This window comes from Pogona vitticeps, chromosome 1 (genome assembly GCF_051106095.1).
Source record: "Pogona vitticeps strain Pit_001003342236 chromosome 1, PviZW2.1, whole genome shotgun sequence".
NCBI lineage: Eukaryota > Metazoa > Chordata > Lepidosauria > Squamata > Agamidae > Pogona > Pogona vitticeps.
In genome coordinates this window covers 91,880,570-91,896,411 of record NC_135783.1, presented here as the reverse complement: position 1 = coordinate 91,896,411, position 15,842 = coordinate 91,880,570, and the positions used below count along the sequence as shown (strand labels likewise).

General features: G+C 43.4%; 1 pseudogene across 1 annotated transcript; it reads left to right on the top strand.

Annotated features, from left to right (window-relative positions):
- Positions 1-2,165: 2,165 nt before the first annotated feature.
- Positions 2,166-15,147, top strand: LOC144586488 (dehydrogenase/reductase SDR family member 1 pseudogene; annotated as a pseudogene). Its single transcript, XR_013541343.1, has one exon. The product of XR_013541343.1 is annotated as a dehydrogenase/reductase SDR family member 1 pseudogene (transcript).
- Positions 15,148-15,842: the final 695 nt, after the last annotated feature.

Sequence of the window (15,842 nt, the reverse complement as noted above, 5' to 3'; positions counted from 1 at the left end):
CCCCAGGCTCCATGACACCACTGTAGCTATCATCCTCTCACCTTACAGAGGTGGTGGCTCCCTGAAATTTATTGGGAAAGACTCCTGGAAAGCCACTGAAAGATTTCCGGTTGGGATAGCTGGTGTTTCTGCCAATGGTCAGATCACTCTGGAAATACAGGGTTGACATTATTGTTCCCAAGTCATCTGGATACAACCTGTAGAGTTCTAGGGAGGGGATAGTGCTGGACAATGAAACAGTGAGAGTGATAGTTGGAGGTCATTATTGAGCTTAATTTTAGCAGTGATGGCAGAAAAGAAGGTACACCTCTCTGACAGTACATGGTTGTGATTTTATCCAGTGGAACTTTTCAGGATGGAGTATGGCCTTTTTGATCTAGAAATGGGGCTAGAGGTTAGACATTGAAGAGCCTTAAAACTGTCAAGATATTGAAAACTGTAACAGCTGCTTGGCTGCTACAGAATCTAGGGCTATGTTTATTTTACTGCCAAATTGGGTTTCTTGTATGAGTTTCAGTTATAGAGTTCCAAGGATGTTAAAGAGCTGTGGGGTGCGCCCTACAATCTTTGTGCTTATCACTTGTCCCCTTGGCTCATTCCATGGAGCAGGAATGGGCTGACCAGCTTGATCTGGGAGGCCTTTGAAACAGCAGGCATAGTGAAGAAGAGAAATCTGAAATATGGTATCAATTCATACCAATAACTATTGGTGCTACTTGACGAAATGTGATATATACCTAGGATAGCTCAGTGGCTTAGATATCTGGCTGCGGAGCCAGGGGCTGGGAGTTCAGTTCCCCACTGTACCTCCTGGGAGGAGAGCCCAGCCTATGAGGCCTTGGGCAAGCTGCACAGTTACCAGGGGTCCCCCCCCCAGAAGAAGGGAATGGTAAACCAGTCCTGAGTATTCTCTAGATGGAAAACCCTGAAAAATATCGCCATAAGTCAGAATTGATTTAACAGAACACAATACATACCTAATTTAAGGACAACTGCTGTGGCTTGGAGCTGTATTAAAAGTCCAAATTTGGGGGAGTGCAGATTTAATCAAAACCAAAATTCTCAGCTTAGCAGTATCCCATCACCAATTTTGCTTCTGAAAGCCATCATCACCATGACTTTGTTGCACCACTGTTTTGTCACTTCATGGGCCTAGTACAATAAAGTGATTCAGCATATTCATAAATCATTTTTCAAAACACACCTTTGGCCTTTTTATCTAAGATGTAAAGACATCTGATAATTTCAAAAGAACATGGATGCAATCTTTGAGTATTTCAGGACATGACACTGTACTTTTCTGTAATTTAGTATAACAGAAAGAGATTATGTGTAAAGACTTTCCCCCAAAACTATTTATTTATTTATTTATTTATTTATTTATTTATTTGTTTGTTTGTTTGTTTATTTGTTTATTCATTTATTCGTTTGTTTGTTTGTTTGTTTGTTTGTTTGATTGATTGATTGATTGATTGATTTATACCCCGCCTATCTGGCCCACCGGACCACTCTAGGCGGCTAGACAGCATCAGGTGGTAATAATATGAGTTACTATCAGCTTTGCAGGAATACAGTGCTGCCATCCCCTCTATAAAGCAGCAGTGTAGACTTTCCTCTGTAGATTTCTGAAGAAAACATTTTTCTCAAAACCACTAATACATTATTCCCATTTATAGATTGTGGTGTAATGGACAGAGTGAGGGACAAGGAGTTGGGAGACCTGGGTTCAAATCCCCACTTAGTCATGTCAATTCATGGGGGTGGGGGTTGGAACTGGCAAAACCACTTACTTGAATGCTTTAATAGGATTACTATAAGTGGATTTCAGCACACGAAAACAACATACAGGATTCACACTTTGCAAAAAAAAAAAAAAACATAAGGCTCTGAACTTCTATAACATACATGAAAATAAAATTCAGTTGATCTAGGATAAATTCTCATTCATGAAAGATGGATGCATCACACGCCAAAGGTTCAAAAGTTAAGAATTTTTCCAGTGCGGAGAATTAAGACTGGCTGGGAAAGCTCAACCTGGTGGATTTCTACCTGCATCGTTGCATTTGGTGGCTCAGGAGCTCTAGAATCTGAAACTCACGGAACGGTGTGAGGGAGGACTTGGGTGTAGAAGGCGGGCTCGCTGCCTCGGCAGAAAGTGACAGAAAAGAGCGCCTGTGCCTCCGCCTTTCCCGATCGCTGATTCGAAGGAGGGGCGACGGGACTGGGGACGGGCATTTAAGCCAGGCGGCCCGGCGGGCTCCGCACCTTTCTTGTCAGCTTGCTTCGAGGGCGCCTTTCGCGGCTCTCCTCTTCCTCCTCCTTCTCCACGAGAGCGCCAGCCATGGCGGGCGGTTCCGCGGGGCCTCTGTCGGGCCACGTCTGCGTGGTGACCGGGGCGTCGCGGGGCATCGGGAAAGGGATCGCCCTGCAGCTGTCGGAGGCGGGCGCCACCGTCTACATCACGGGGCGCAACCGGGAGACTCTGGAGCGGGCGGCGGCCGAGGTGCGAGGCCGAGGCGGGAAGTGCGTGCCGGTGGTCTGCGACTCTTCCCGGGAGGAGGAGGTGGCGGCGCTGTTCGAGCGCATCCGGAAGGACCAGGACGGGCGCCTGGACGTCTTGGTCAACAACGCCTTCGCCGGAGCCGATGCCATCACCGGCGAAATGGGCTTGCCCTTCTGGGAGAGCTCGACCTCTACCTGGGACCAGGTCAACAACACGGGCCTTCGGGGCCACTACCTGTGCGCAGTCTATGGCGCCCGCCTCATGGTGCCAGCTGGGCGCGGGCTCATTGTCATCATCTCCTCCCTTGGTGGGCTGCGGTACTTCCTCAATGTTCCTTATGGTGTGGGCAAAGCGGCCTGTGACCGCATGGCTGCAGACTGTGCCGTGGAGCTTCGCCCCTTTGGAGTGGCCTACGTGGCCCTGTGGCCTGGCCTGGTCCGCACTGAGATAGTAATGGAGCAAGCAGAACAAAACTCCATGCCACAGTACGGGAATCTAAAGGAAAGAGTGGATCTCATGGGAGAGAGCCCTGAAGTGAGTGGGAAGTGTGTGGTGGGCCTGGCCACTGACCCTCATGTCATGCGCCACTCTGGGAAAGTGCTCCTCAGTCCAGACCTGGCCTGTCTTTATAAGTTCAAAGACGTGGATGGGAGGAAGGTCTACAACTACACATCACTCTCCAATATCCTTAAGCAACGAAAAATGACGTTCCTCTCTCGCCTGATACCTGGATGTATCACTATTCCTAAGTGGGTCCTTGCTGTCTATAGTAGCAAGTTCGCTGTTTACAGCCCCCTTGAGCCTTTTTAAATCAGACAAAAAGACATGTATCACACAGCATTTTGTACTTTTTTTGATTGTTCATTTTGATGCTGACATTTTCCTGAGTAACGAATTGTTTAATTCTTTTACAAAAATATTTGCTATGAGTATTTCTCAAATCTGGAAATCATTTCAATGAGGAAAGAATTAATTCTTGCCAATATAGACCATTAATTTTTCTTTTTAAATGTGCCTCCTCTCTTCACATTTGAACCACAATGCATAATTTCCTCAAAATTATGTATCCAACTCCAGATGATTTGGTTATAACCATTTGGATATAACCATTCATGTATTTCAGATATGACAGAACTAATTATTCTGCTATTAAATAATACCACTGGTAGTAGTTGTTTTCTTTTTCCTTACATGGAAAAACTCCTCAGTTCCTTGCCATTGTGGAACACCACAGTGGCTTACTGTTACTCCAAGGCTTGCTGGAACTGCTGCCTGTTTATATTGAGGAGGAAAACTAGATGCCAGATCAGTGTAGAAGAGCAACAGGGACAAATTTGCTGTACGAATATACTTACACTGCTCCTCATATGGTCTGTGTACCATAGAAACTGTTCAGCAATTGTCAAACTGCAGGAGCTACACATGAGCAACGGGAAAATAAACATGCTAGCTCAGTGCACACCTCAAAACCTTTCTCGGTGTCCTTTGCATCTAGAACAGTGCTCCCCAACCTTGGGTCCCCAGATATTCTTGAACTACAACTCCCAGGAATTCTGGCCAGCTCACCAAGTGGAGAAGATTTCTGGGAATTTTGGTCCAAGAACATCTGGGTCCCAAGGTTAGGAATCATTGATCTGGAGCAGTGGTTCCCAGCCTTGAGTCTCCAGATGTTCTTGGACTGAAATTCCCAGAAACCTTCACCATTAGCTGTGGTGGCCAGTATTTCTGGGAGCTGTAGTCCAATAATATCTGGGCAGCCAAAGTTGGAAACCACTGTTCTAAAAGGTGGCTGCGGTAGAGAGCCTCTGCTATCCAGAATTTCTCTGTGCAGTCAGAATCCCAGTTTCCTAGCATTCTAAAATAGGTGGACCATCTCCATGGGTTTGAGGAGCCTTCTATTGCAGACAGTTGCTTTCTATATGTGAAGGGTGACTGTAAGGCTGGAGGTGAGAGCAAAGCCCCTCTCACGGGAGTGCCATCCCTCCTGCCTACTGCTGACAAAGAAGTTAAAACTCTGCCCATCCCCCCACCCAGGAAGATAAGGACACCAGGAGCAGACTTGGGGAAGATAGAAGAGAGTTTCAAGGAGTTGACAGTTAAAGAACAATTTTGGTGGGAAGGGAGCAGAAGCCCAGGGTGGAGGTGGAGATTGGTCTGGCGGATATAAAAGGGGGTGAGGAGGAGTTACCGCCAGGTGGGAATGGATTTGGTTACAGGATCCGTGCACAGGGAACGTATTAAAATTAGGGCTCTGAAAGAGGAGGCCGATGCCCGGAGGAGGAGGGAGGGAGGGGAGAGAGAGAGCGAGCGAGAGAGAGCTGAAATAATATCAGCTGTGGGTCTGATGACAATTTTTAGAATACTGTATATATTTTTAATTGCATTTTTAATTATTTTGCTCTTTTATTTTTCCTTTTTTTGTATTTTAAATGTTGTAAGCCGCCCAGAGACCTTCAGGTAGTGTGGGTGGCATATAAGTTAAATAAATAAAAATAAATAAATAAAATAGTTGTTCTTTTCCCGCCTTTTTCTTCCCATTTCCCTCTGCTTCCTGATCTTCCCCTAGAACCAGGTTCTGAACAATAGCAGGTACAGTAGTTAGGATGGTGTTGACTCCTTCTGCCCTAGATCACTGGTTCTTAACCTTTGTTACTCAGATGTTTTTGGACTGCAACTCCCAGAAGCCTTCACCATCAGCTCTGCTGGCTGGGGTTTCTGGGAGTTGCAGTTCAAAAACACCTGAGTAACAAAGGTTAAGAACCGCTGCCCTAGATGACTGAGGTAATGACTCACTTCTAGGTTTAACCGTATTAAGCAGTTCGTACTCTCACTCAGCCGTGGAAACTCACTGGGGGTGTGGAACTGGTAAAATTGCTCCTCAATATACCTCACCTTGAAAACCCTGTCGGGGTCTCTATAAGTCAGTTCTGACTTGACAACACATAACGGCAACAAATATAATCTACTCTGATGCTTATTCATCTACCAGATTTCACCATGTTTGCCATCCCTTATGGATCCTGCTGCTTCTTTTTAGGACACCAAAACCTTGTCTGTGCTACAGCAGGTATACTGAGGAAGGGAAACGTGAAGCCTTTGTTTAGACAGGTTATGGGACAGAGATCTTGTTCACCTTTCCAGTCACCACCAGTAAAGATCCTGAGAGAACGAGGGACATGGAGGAAGGCAGAAGCAGGAAACAGCATTCAGAGACAGAGCTTTCTACTATAATCTTGTGGTTGAAGGGAGAATTCTCCAAAAAAAAAGTGCAGAAATGAATGTGAAGGAGTGCCAGTGAATGATTGCCATGGTCTCAGTGTGGTATCAGTTATTACCCAGTTTCACATGCGCAATCAGGACAGAGATAGTTCAAGGGTAATTGATGTGGCTGGACATTAGGCAAAAGAAAGGCATTCTTGCAGGGGCAAAACATTTCAACATGAGTTTGAGGGAACTTCTAGTTTACATACATTGAAGTTCTCAGTTTGGCAGTATCTCACTGTGGCGTCCACCCTCGTGCCCCTTGCTTGCTCGTCAAGCCTCTGAGCACACGAAGGCAAACAAACCCCACTCTCTTGTACTGCTCCCACCAGGTTATCTCTAAATCACCATTACATCAGAAAGATTCAGGGCCACACTTCAAGATCTTTTAAATAGAACTATTGTTTATTGATTACAGTAACTTAAATTGATGACCACCCTGCAGAATTAACATATTGGTCAGGAGAAAGGATGAGCATTCTAGATTACTTTATAGTTTCTGAGTCTGTAGCTCAACACATTGAATCCTTTAAGGTTGGTGATTTTCATGATAGTGATCACCTACCTTTGATTATGGTGCTGGACTCACCATGGTCTAACCCACGCATCAAAGACCTCTACAAAGAGGTTTTAGTCCAAGATAAGTCTGTGAAAGTGGCTAGATGGAACCCCAGAACAGAAAACAGGATAACCAATTTGCTGGCCTCAGACCAACTAGACGAGATTTTACAGAAAATCTCTATGGCCGATAACCCAGAAGGCTGCATTGAGGGCTATGAGGAACTAACCCTAGCCATCTATAAAACCATAGAGGAGGCCAACAAGTACACCACAAGAGCAAACAAATGGTTCTCTGCACCCTGGTTCGACCGAGAGTGCAGAGCAGCAAAAAGAGAACTAAGAAATAGCTACAGTAGGTATAGAAACAACCCAGAAGGGACCCAATATTGCGTACTAAAACAACAACGAGCTTGTTATAAACTCCTTCTCCGATGGGAAAAAAAAGAGGCAGAAGGTAGAATGTGGAGTCAATTAAGCTCAGCAGTTAAAGCTAAGAACACTTCCCTTTTTTGGCATCTGGTATCTGACAGTCCAAACAGCTCCCCCATGGCCAGGAATAATTACTGTACATCCTACCAGAAGCCTGGGAACAACATTTTAGAGCCCTGTATATCAGCACTGAATCTGCAGAGTATGAAACTGATGAACTGGACAATCTCCCTCAATGGCCACCAGTGAATTTGGCAGAAGTGAGGAATCTCATTCAAACCCTGAAACCTGGTAAAGCTCCGGGTTCAGATTTAATCACTACAGAATTAATTAAGAAAAATACTGATTGGTGGGTACCAATTATAACATCCTTATTTGCAGCAATTGACAACTCTGGGAGAATTCACAAGGATTGGGGGCTGGCGATAATTGTTCCTATATATAAGAAAGGCAATAAAGATCTTCCATCAAACTATAGACCTATTAGCTTACTCAATATATTAAGTAAATTGTATGCTAGAAACTTGCAGTGGAAATTACGAGATTGGATTGATCAAGAGAACTGTATGGCTGAAGAACAAGCAGGATTTAGAGAGGGTCACTCAACACTGGATCAATGCGTGATTCTGGAGCACTTAATCTCAAAATATGCTTCTAAGAAGCTTGTATCCCTTTATGCAGCATTTATTGACTTTAGAGCCACCTTTGATTCAATCTCAAGGAATATCCTATGGGCCAAATTAAGAGACTCTACTATTGACAAACGTCTCTTATTTTTAATTAGAGCGCTATATAAAAATACCACAATATGAGTTAAAACTAATGCACAAGGCCATCTTACAGCTTCTATCAAGACCGAGAATGCTAATATCAACCGTTCCCATATCTCTCTCTGAGATTGATGCTTTTTCTTCCTAATCAAGGCTTTATAGTTTTTCTTGAGTATAAACCAGTCTGGAGGAATCTTAGCCAGCTTCTGTGCTTTGTACCACCTATATAGGGCTATTAGATCATGCTTTGCTGATCATGCTCTACATTGAACCTGGATTTAGAATGGACAATTTGGGAGGGTCTAGGCTTATGTTTCTGTATGTCAGATAAGGCTGCAGATGATTTATCAGCCCTTTATGGGCCTCTAGGGCAGCTGACATTGAGTCGGCTGATACAGTGGAATTACCAAAGGAGGAGAGGGGCTCGTTAATAGTAACTGTCTTGTAAGGGTAACCATTTCTGTGGACCATTTTACTTGGGCAGCTCTTATTTCAGCTGTCCACGGGAGGGAAAATTTTCTGTCTGCACATACTTTAGTGGCTTTGCAGTTGATTAATATGGACAAAGGGAAGTGATTACTCTCAGGGCGGCATTCTAACCCAAAGTCACGTATTAAGTCTGCCAGATCCTTGGAAATCATAATGTAATCAATGGTTGAGGCTCCCATTGGTAAGATAAATGTATACTCCCCTGGCCTGTCCCCTTCAGTACACCCATTTAGTAGGGCTAAATCCAGGTTGTTGGCCATCTGCATTAAACACAGACCTGCATAATTACAACCTAGATCCTTGGACTGTCTTGGGAATAGATGTCGGGAGAGGATACAGTCCGGGGGATCATATGAAACCGAGCATAGATAGCCTCATCATTTTCTCCACTCTTAACATTAAAATCCCCTAGCACCATTACGGAAGCTATGGGCTATCAATACAGTCTGTTAGTTTTGCCCAGTGGTCTTTGGACTGGGAACGAGCTGGCTGCGGGGGGATATAGACATTGATAAACAACAAGGATTGTGTAGTAAAATTCAAAATGGCCGCCAGTGCTAGGTTACAGCTGGGCTGGAGGTTTACAACTGATATCTGCATCTTTGTTGTTGTACAGATGACCAGGCCACCTTTTAACCGGCCACCTTTTCCACTGGGATCTGCTTTAAGGGTGTGAGTTGCAAAACCATCTAATATTAGTTCCCTTTGGGACCCTGTCTCTTGTAGTAATAAAATGTCAAAATTAGAGACATACTCTATAAAGGCAGTATCCCTAAACTTGGCTTACCACCCTGCAATATTCCAAGACAGTATTTTTACAATAGACTTCCTGTGATGAATTATTCCAAGTTCATGGGTTAAATGCTGTGGAGTCTCCTTATCTGTACCATACATTGGAGTTGACTCCTGACTGAACGCTACATTATGCATTACCTGATTGTATAATCCCGCTTCATCTGTAGCACTTATATCCATCACAGTAAGAGGAGGTACCTGTGGAGAGCTATCAACCCTATGTCAAATCATTTTGTTTTGCACATAATTGCCCCCACTAAATTGGTACTTCCAGGCCTCGTTAAAATTTGGGACCGCTTCAAAGTTTTGGTTATCTATGCTCATCTGATTGGCAGTGGATCTCCTCCTCATCTCACTGTTTCCTCTAAATCTTCTCCTTTTATTTCTTGTATACCTGCCTCTATTCTCTATGAGGACAGGAATAGGGATGCCCACAATGGAGACAGAGTCCGGAAACAATTGGCTAACAGCTTGTTCTTTGGAGCACTTGGTGCGCGGGCTCTGAATGCACCAGCAGGAGGGACAGGGTCAGCAGACATTTGGTGTATATCGTCATGGGGTGTATACTTGAGCTGGTTGATGTTTCCATTTTGCTGTCTTGCGTCGTTCTTTCCTTCCAGTGCTGTGCTGTTGACTCTCTGTTCCCTTTTTGGTCGCTTATCATTTGGATGTAAATTACTGACGTCACGTTTCTTCTTTGGGCTGGTTGTGGTAGAGTCCAATAATTTGAATAGGGGATTGAATTTCAAGCCCTTGGCTTTCTTGCCCATATGTTTATGATCCGCTCTGAACTTTACTGTCCTGCACTTGGTTTTCCTTTCCACTGCTATTTCAGCAGGTAAAGTCACTGTGGGGAGGTTAGTCACCTTCTTTCTACCAACTGAAGGTCCCTTCGCTGTGTGTGCATCAACTCCCCTTATTAGGGACCCTGTGCTGACCGGCTAGTCCTGAATTAAGGGCCCTGTGTTGACTGACAAGACCTGATTTGTGAGGTCTTGTCAGTCTGTACTGACCACTTTGGGGGCAAAGCAGCTTTTACAAGCTTCTGCCGAGGGGCCTACACAGAGGAGCAACTCCTCCAGGTTCAGGCTGGTGATTCTGTTTATAGTTCCTGTAGATAGATTGTAATAGTCCGTGTGCCCTGGGTCCTAAGTGGAATTGTCTTCCTTTGTCTGTCTTGCAGGACCTTCCAGGGTCATTGAGGAGTGTTCAGTTTTTGTCAGATGGCCCAACATAAGAGTCATGAGTTGTTTGATTTCTTGGAGAGTATCTCTAATTTCTACTAGGGACGTCTGCATCGAGCCGATGTTGTCTTCCCTCACTGCAGTTAACTTATCTTGATGTGCTTGAATGATTGTGGGAGTTAAGGGAGTGCAAGCATTTGACTCTAATGTAGTAGTTTTGTAAATGGGTACTTCTATAATGGAGGACTCTGACCAGGTTGTTATTGGGCTCCCTTTGAGGTTAGCAACAGCTGGGCCCTTCATCGGGCTCTCTGATAATATGATGTAGGGGGACATAAAATCGAATTTCCTTAAATTGCCGAAGTCCATATACACTGTGCTATTAAGCTGGGTGGTACAGTGGTGCCCCGCATAGCGATGATAATACATTCCGGAAAAATCGTCGCTATGTGGATTCATCGCTATGCGAAACAAAGAAGCCCATAGGAATGCATTAAAACACGTTTAATGCGTTCCTTTGGGCAAAAAACTCACCGTTAAGCAAAAATCCTCCATACGGCCGCCATTTTCGCTACCCGGTAAGTGAGGAATGGGCGCGAAAACACAGTGGGCAGCCATTTTTTAAACCCAGTGGCCATTTTGGAACCGCCGATCAGGTGTTAGGAAAACATCGCTATGCAAAAATCGGTAAGCAGAACAGCTTACCGATCATCACAAGCGATTTTTCCTATCTAAATCGTCGCAATGCAATTGCTTTTGCAATCGCAAAAACTTAATCGCTATGCGGATTCGTTGTTAAACGGAGCGCCCATTAAGCGAGGCACCACTGTATTTAAAAGCTCCCCTCCCAGAGTTTCGTCATCCTTGAGGAAATATTCTGGTAGATCTATTTGTGGTGTTTGAGATGTTTCCCCATGTTCTGGGAAAGGATTTAATGAGAGAAATGAGTAGAGGTTTTAATGAAAGAAATAGGTACTCATTGTCATCCTTGCATTTCAAATGTTTCAAGATCAACCTTTAAATCTCATTGTAGACACTGTATTTAACCTTCTCACTCATCTGACACATGCCTATCTTTCTCCTGCTCTTGACTTTTTCTTACTTTCCCTGTTTTTGACTTTAAAAAACCTTCCAACCTTTTTTTGCAGCTCACATCCAATCTCATACTGGATTTCAAGATGATATCTCGGAGTGATCTTTGAAATGGCGTCCCGGCAAAGATGCCATGTATGGAGGACTTTAACTGGAGCAACAGGGTCTTTGTGCAGTTTATTCCCAATTTTATCCCAATCTGAGACCTTAAAGCTGCCCTCTTCAGGATACCAAGGACAATACCTAGTTCTCTCATTAAATCCTCTACTGAGGCACATACACTATGTTGGCCTTCTTTATGGAGCAAGTAAATCAGGTCTTATGTTGATTTTGAAGAGTTGTGGAAGTGTTTCCCATCTTGAATTAATACTCATCAGGATCCAAAAGAGGATGCGACGCCGCGTCTGAAGCCCGTGTCAGGCGAGGTGAGCTGCTTTGATTGCCTCAGGTGATGTCCCTGTTTGGGCGCCAATTGTGGGTGATCACGGAACAAAGGAATGCTAATTGCTTTAGAGAGAGAACAAAGGAGTTGACAGGGAAAATCCAAGCCAGCGGAGCCAACTGGCAACACCCTGAGGGCTCTTTCATTGACTTAGCATGATTACATTGTATGTTATGAGAGAAACAGATAGGATACTAGTTACCTAACCATAACTAGGATTGGCTAAAATAACCCTTTGATCTTATGCTTTACCTCTAAGAGAAAGGGCAGAATAAGGAGCTACCCTGCCTGCTGGCAGCTGCCGCATCCTGCCAGAAGTGTTTGCACATCACTGGAACAGAATGTGGCTACAACCTTTAAGCAGAGGTTTCTCACAATGGACATTGTTGGCCTGCGAAAGACAAGACTGCCGACTTGGGATCTGTCAAAGAAAAAAATTCTCATTCTTTTGGCAGGGAAAACCATTGAATGAGACTAAGGAATTATTTATTTATTATTATTTATTTATTTAATTTATATGCCGCCCACTCTACCCAGAGGTAGAGTGATGTTGGCTTTGCGGTCAGAAATACTCTGCTAAGATCCATTGTTCCACCTACTGTTGCATATGCACTAATGAGTCACCCTCATTAGTGCATATGCAACAACACTGTCATCTACAGCAGAAGTCAAAGACAAATTCTATGATGATCTGGCAGCTACTATCAAAAAATCCCTGAGAGAGAGCCGCTGTTCATTCTCAGAGACTTTAATGCTAGAGATGCTGCTGATCACAATTCTTTGGCCTACTTGTCTAGGCTGTTTTGGCATTGGGAAGATGAATGAAAATGGCCAACGCTTGCTGGAGTTTTGCTGTTATTATGCTCTTTGTGTCAGCAACACGCTCTTCAATACAATGCTTCAACACAGAGTTTCCTGGAGACATCCAAGATCCAAGCATTGGCATCAGCTCAATTTGATCCTCACTAGACACTCTAGCCTTCCTAGTATTACAATCACACACAGTTATCAGAGTGCTGATTGCGATACTGATCACTTCCTGGTGTATAGCAGAGTAAAACTGTGAATAAAGAGATTGTATGACACAAAAAAGGAAGGAAGACCACGTATTGACATCAGCAAGACTCACAATCAGAAAAAAGTGGAGGAATCTGCTCAAGTGCTTGAGGAAACTCCTCCAGGCCTGGCTGGTGCAAATACACCTGAACGATGGGAACATTTCAGAATGCTGTTTATAACTCCACCTTGTACACATTTGGCAAGAAGAAGGAAAACATGGCAGACTAGTTTGAAGCCCATTCGGAGGAGTGATGCCAGCCATCAAGGAAAAGAGGAGAGCTCTAGCAGCATACAAAGCCTGTCCTAGTGAGTACAACTTGCAGGTTCTTCAAGTTACTCGTAGCATAGTCCAGGAGACTGCCAGGAGATGTTCTAAGGATTATTGGCTTCAGCTCTGCTCTCAGATACAGATAGCAGCGGACACAGGTAACCTCGAGGGAGTGTATGATGGTATCAAGCAGGCTTTAGGTCCAAATCCGGGGAAAAATCTGCACCTTTGAAGACTGCTACAGGCATGATCATCCAGGACCGAGCACAGCAGATGGAACGCTGGGTTCAGCACTACTCTGAGTTATATTCTAGAGAGAATGTTGTAACTGAAGAGGCATTAAATAACATTGAGTGCCTGCCTGTCTTGGAAGAGTTGGACAGCGAGCCAACTTTAGGAGAAACAAAAGCAATCTTGGATTCCCTCGCCTCTGGCAAGGCACCTGAGAAAGATAACATCCCTGCTGAAGTACTGAAGAGAGATAATCACCACTGAGCTTTATGAAATCTTTTGTCTTTGCTGGAGGGAAGGTGAAGTACCACAAGACATGAAGGAAGCAAACATTGTCACATTGTTTAAGAACAAAGGAGACAGGGGCGACTGCAATAACTACCATGAAGGATGCCTACTACATCTCTTTTTTAAAATTATTTTATTTGTCTTCCTTCCCCACCCCCTTTGTAATGGTTCCGGCCACACAGAATAAACCTTCATGAATTAAACCTTTTTTTGATACTCAGAAAAAAAAATCATTATCTAAATTTCAGGTTATGAATATTGCTATGGAAAAAGAACAAGCTGAATAAGTGGAAGAGGGCAAGGAACTTGAGCAAGAACAGGGCCCTGGTCCTCATGAATTGCTGCCACCTCTCGCTTTGTCCCCATCATTATCTGAGACACAGCCCAACTCCAACAATTGTTGTGCTGGGGATGCATGTGGATGTTGTCTCAGGAGGTCAGGGGAAGAGATGAGGGGTGTAATATCCTCCTCATAAACCATACCTACCATATGGTTACAGCTGTTGGAAATGCTTCCTGTCCCTCAAGCATTCTTACTATTCAGGTTGTGTTCCTCCTTCTGCAATGCAGCTGCTGACAGGGTGTTCAACATCTTATAAGATCTGGTCAATTTCAGAGAAACTCAGTGAACAATGTGTCTACAACATAATCTACGACGTTACCTTCACATGTTTTTCTCACAGAAATGTGACAGTCTGTGCAACAGAAAGCCCCTTGGATGTATGGACTGGAGGAGGACCAGTAAGCTCACTGTGTTTCTTCTGGACTATTCAATTACAATGAAAAAGACACAAATAGGTACAATACTTCTTTCAAAGAAGTGTGCTGTGCATGTGACGCTGGGTATGTACACTAATCTCTGTAGCTACATAAAAGGACTAAAATGCTTCATCATCATGATGATATGCCAATTTATAGAACATGAGGAACAAAGGTAGTGAGAAGCGTAATGCAACTTTATCTCTAGAAATATTTAATAAGCCAGCAAGAAAACAGGTGGTGTTGAAGGTAAATAGGCGGCCTAGAGATACATACGACCTTTGTACTGTTTTCCTTATCAGGAAACTAATAGTTCAAGACCCATTCAATTAAGGGTGTGTTCATGCAGGGCCAGTTGGCTGGTGAAGAACAACAACTGAACATGTAGAATGTAATAAAAAGGAAACGTCCATTGAAGTATTAGAAGGGTGCCATATGGAACACTTAAAACTAATGGTTTTGTCCTTAATTTTTAAAAGTACATCCTAGCCTAATAAAATCAGATGCATATTATTAAGTGGGTTGGGGGGGGTGGAAATTCCTCTTAGCCCACGCAGTTAGTGCCCTCTAATGCCAGAGACCAAAGGTGTGAATATTACAAATACTCTGCCTTTAATGCTACTTTAAAAACAACTGGTCCTGGAATTTTTAAGTTTTGTTACCTTCCCATAATTTAAATGCTGATGAGTGGAATAAAAATTTCATAAATAAACATAGTGTTTACTTTATTATTAAACTGAACAGCATTAGCAAATAAGAATTTTGCTATTATCCACAGTCTACACTGCCAAAGAAGTCTAGCATGCAGTAATGGAGCAATCTTTCCAGCCCACAAACACACACAGGACTGAGAAATTTCAAGCCTGGATGCAAAAAGAGTCTGCTGCTTGCCATCACTGTTCTTTGTACATATATTTTCATAGATTAAATTGATAGTAATACAATTTTTACAACAATACTATTTGCAATAGATGTTTCAAAATAACAATATAAGAATCAGGACAGAGCAATAAAAAGGAAGCACAGACACTAACTGTTGAGAAGAGCTAAAAATCACATCACAGTGAGGTAGTTTTCAAACTGAAGTAACAATTATGTGAGATCTGGTGGGAAATCTGAAAAAAAAGATGAAGTGTGTATCTAGCTGTCAGGAGGTGTTCCGTCAAGAGTCTACTTAGCAGAAAATGTCTATTTACTCATGGGGTGGGGTGGGGTGCCAGAAACACACCCAGTAAAAGGAAGAGAACTAGCTGTAGTTTGACATTTCTCATGCCAGAAACAGATGTAACAGATAGCCTGTAAATAGAGCTAAAAGCCTATTAATGTTGCAAAGAAGCAATTCAGGCAGTCTTTACGAGTCTTTGAAATCAGACTTCAAAGAAATTCCACCTTTAAGTCTTGAAGAACAATTGAACAAAGTACTGTAAGCTAATGTGCATAGGCAACAGGATTATGCTACACACCCCTGCTATTACACACATACTGTTATATTTTAATGTGAGCTATCATGGATAAGTCCACTTTCACATTTGTTAAGAATTTTCTTCTTCAGTCTATCTCTTAAGGTCTGTTTCAGGTCCCAGTCACTAACGGTCTCCTTTGTTATGCCTTTTATTCTTGGTGTGTGCCATCAAGTTGCTCCTGACTTACAGCAATCCTATGAATTACTGGCCTCCAGAAGATTCTGTTGTCAAAGGTATGCTCAATTTTT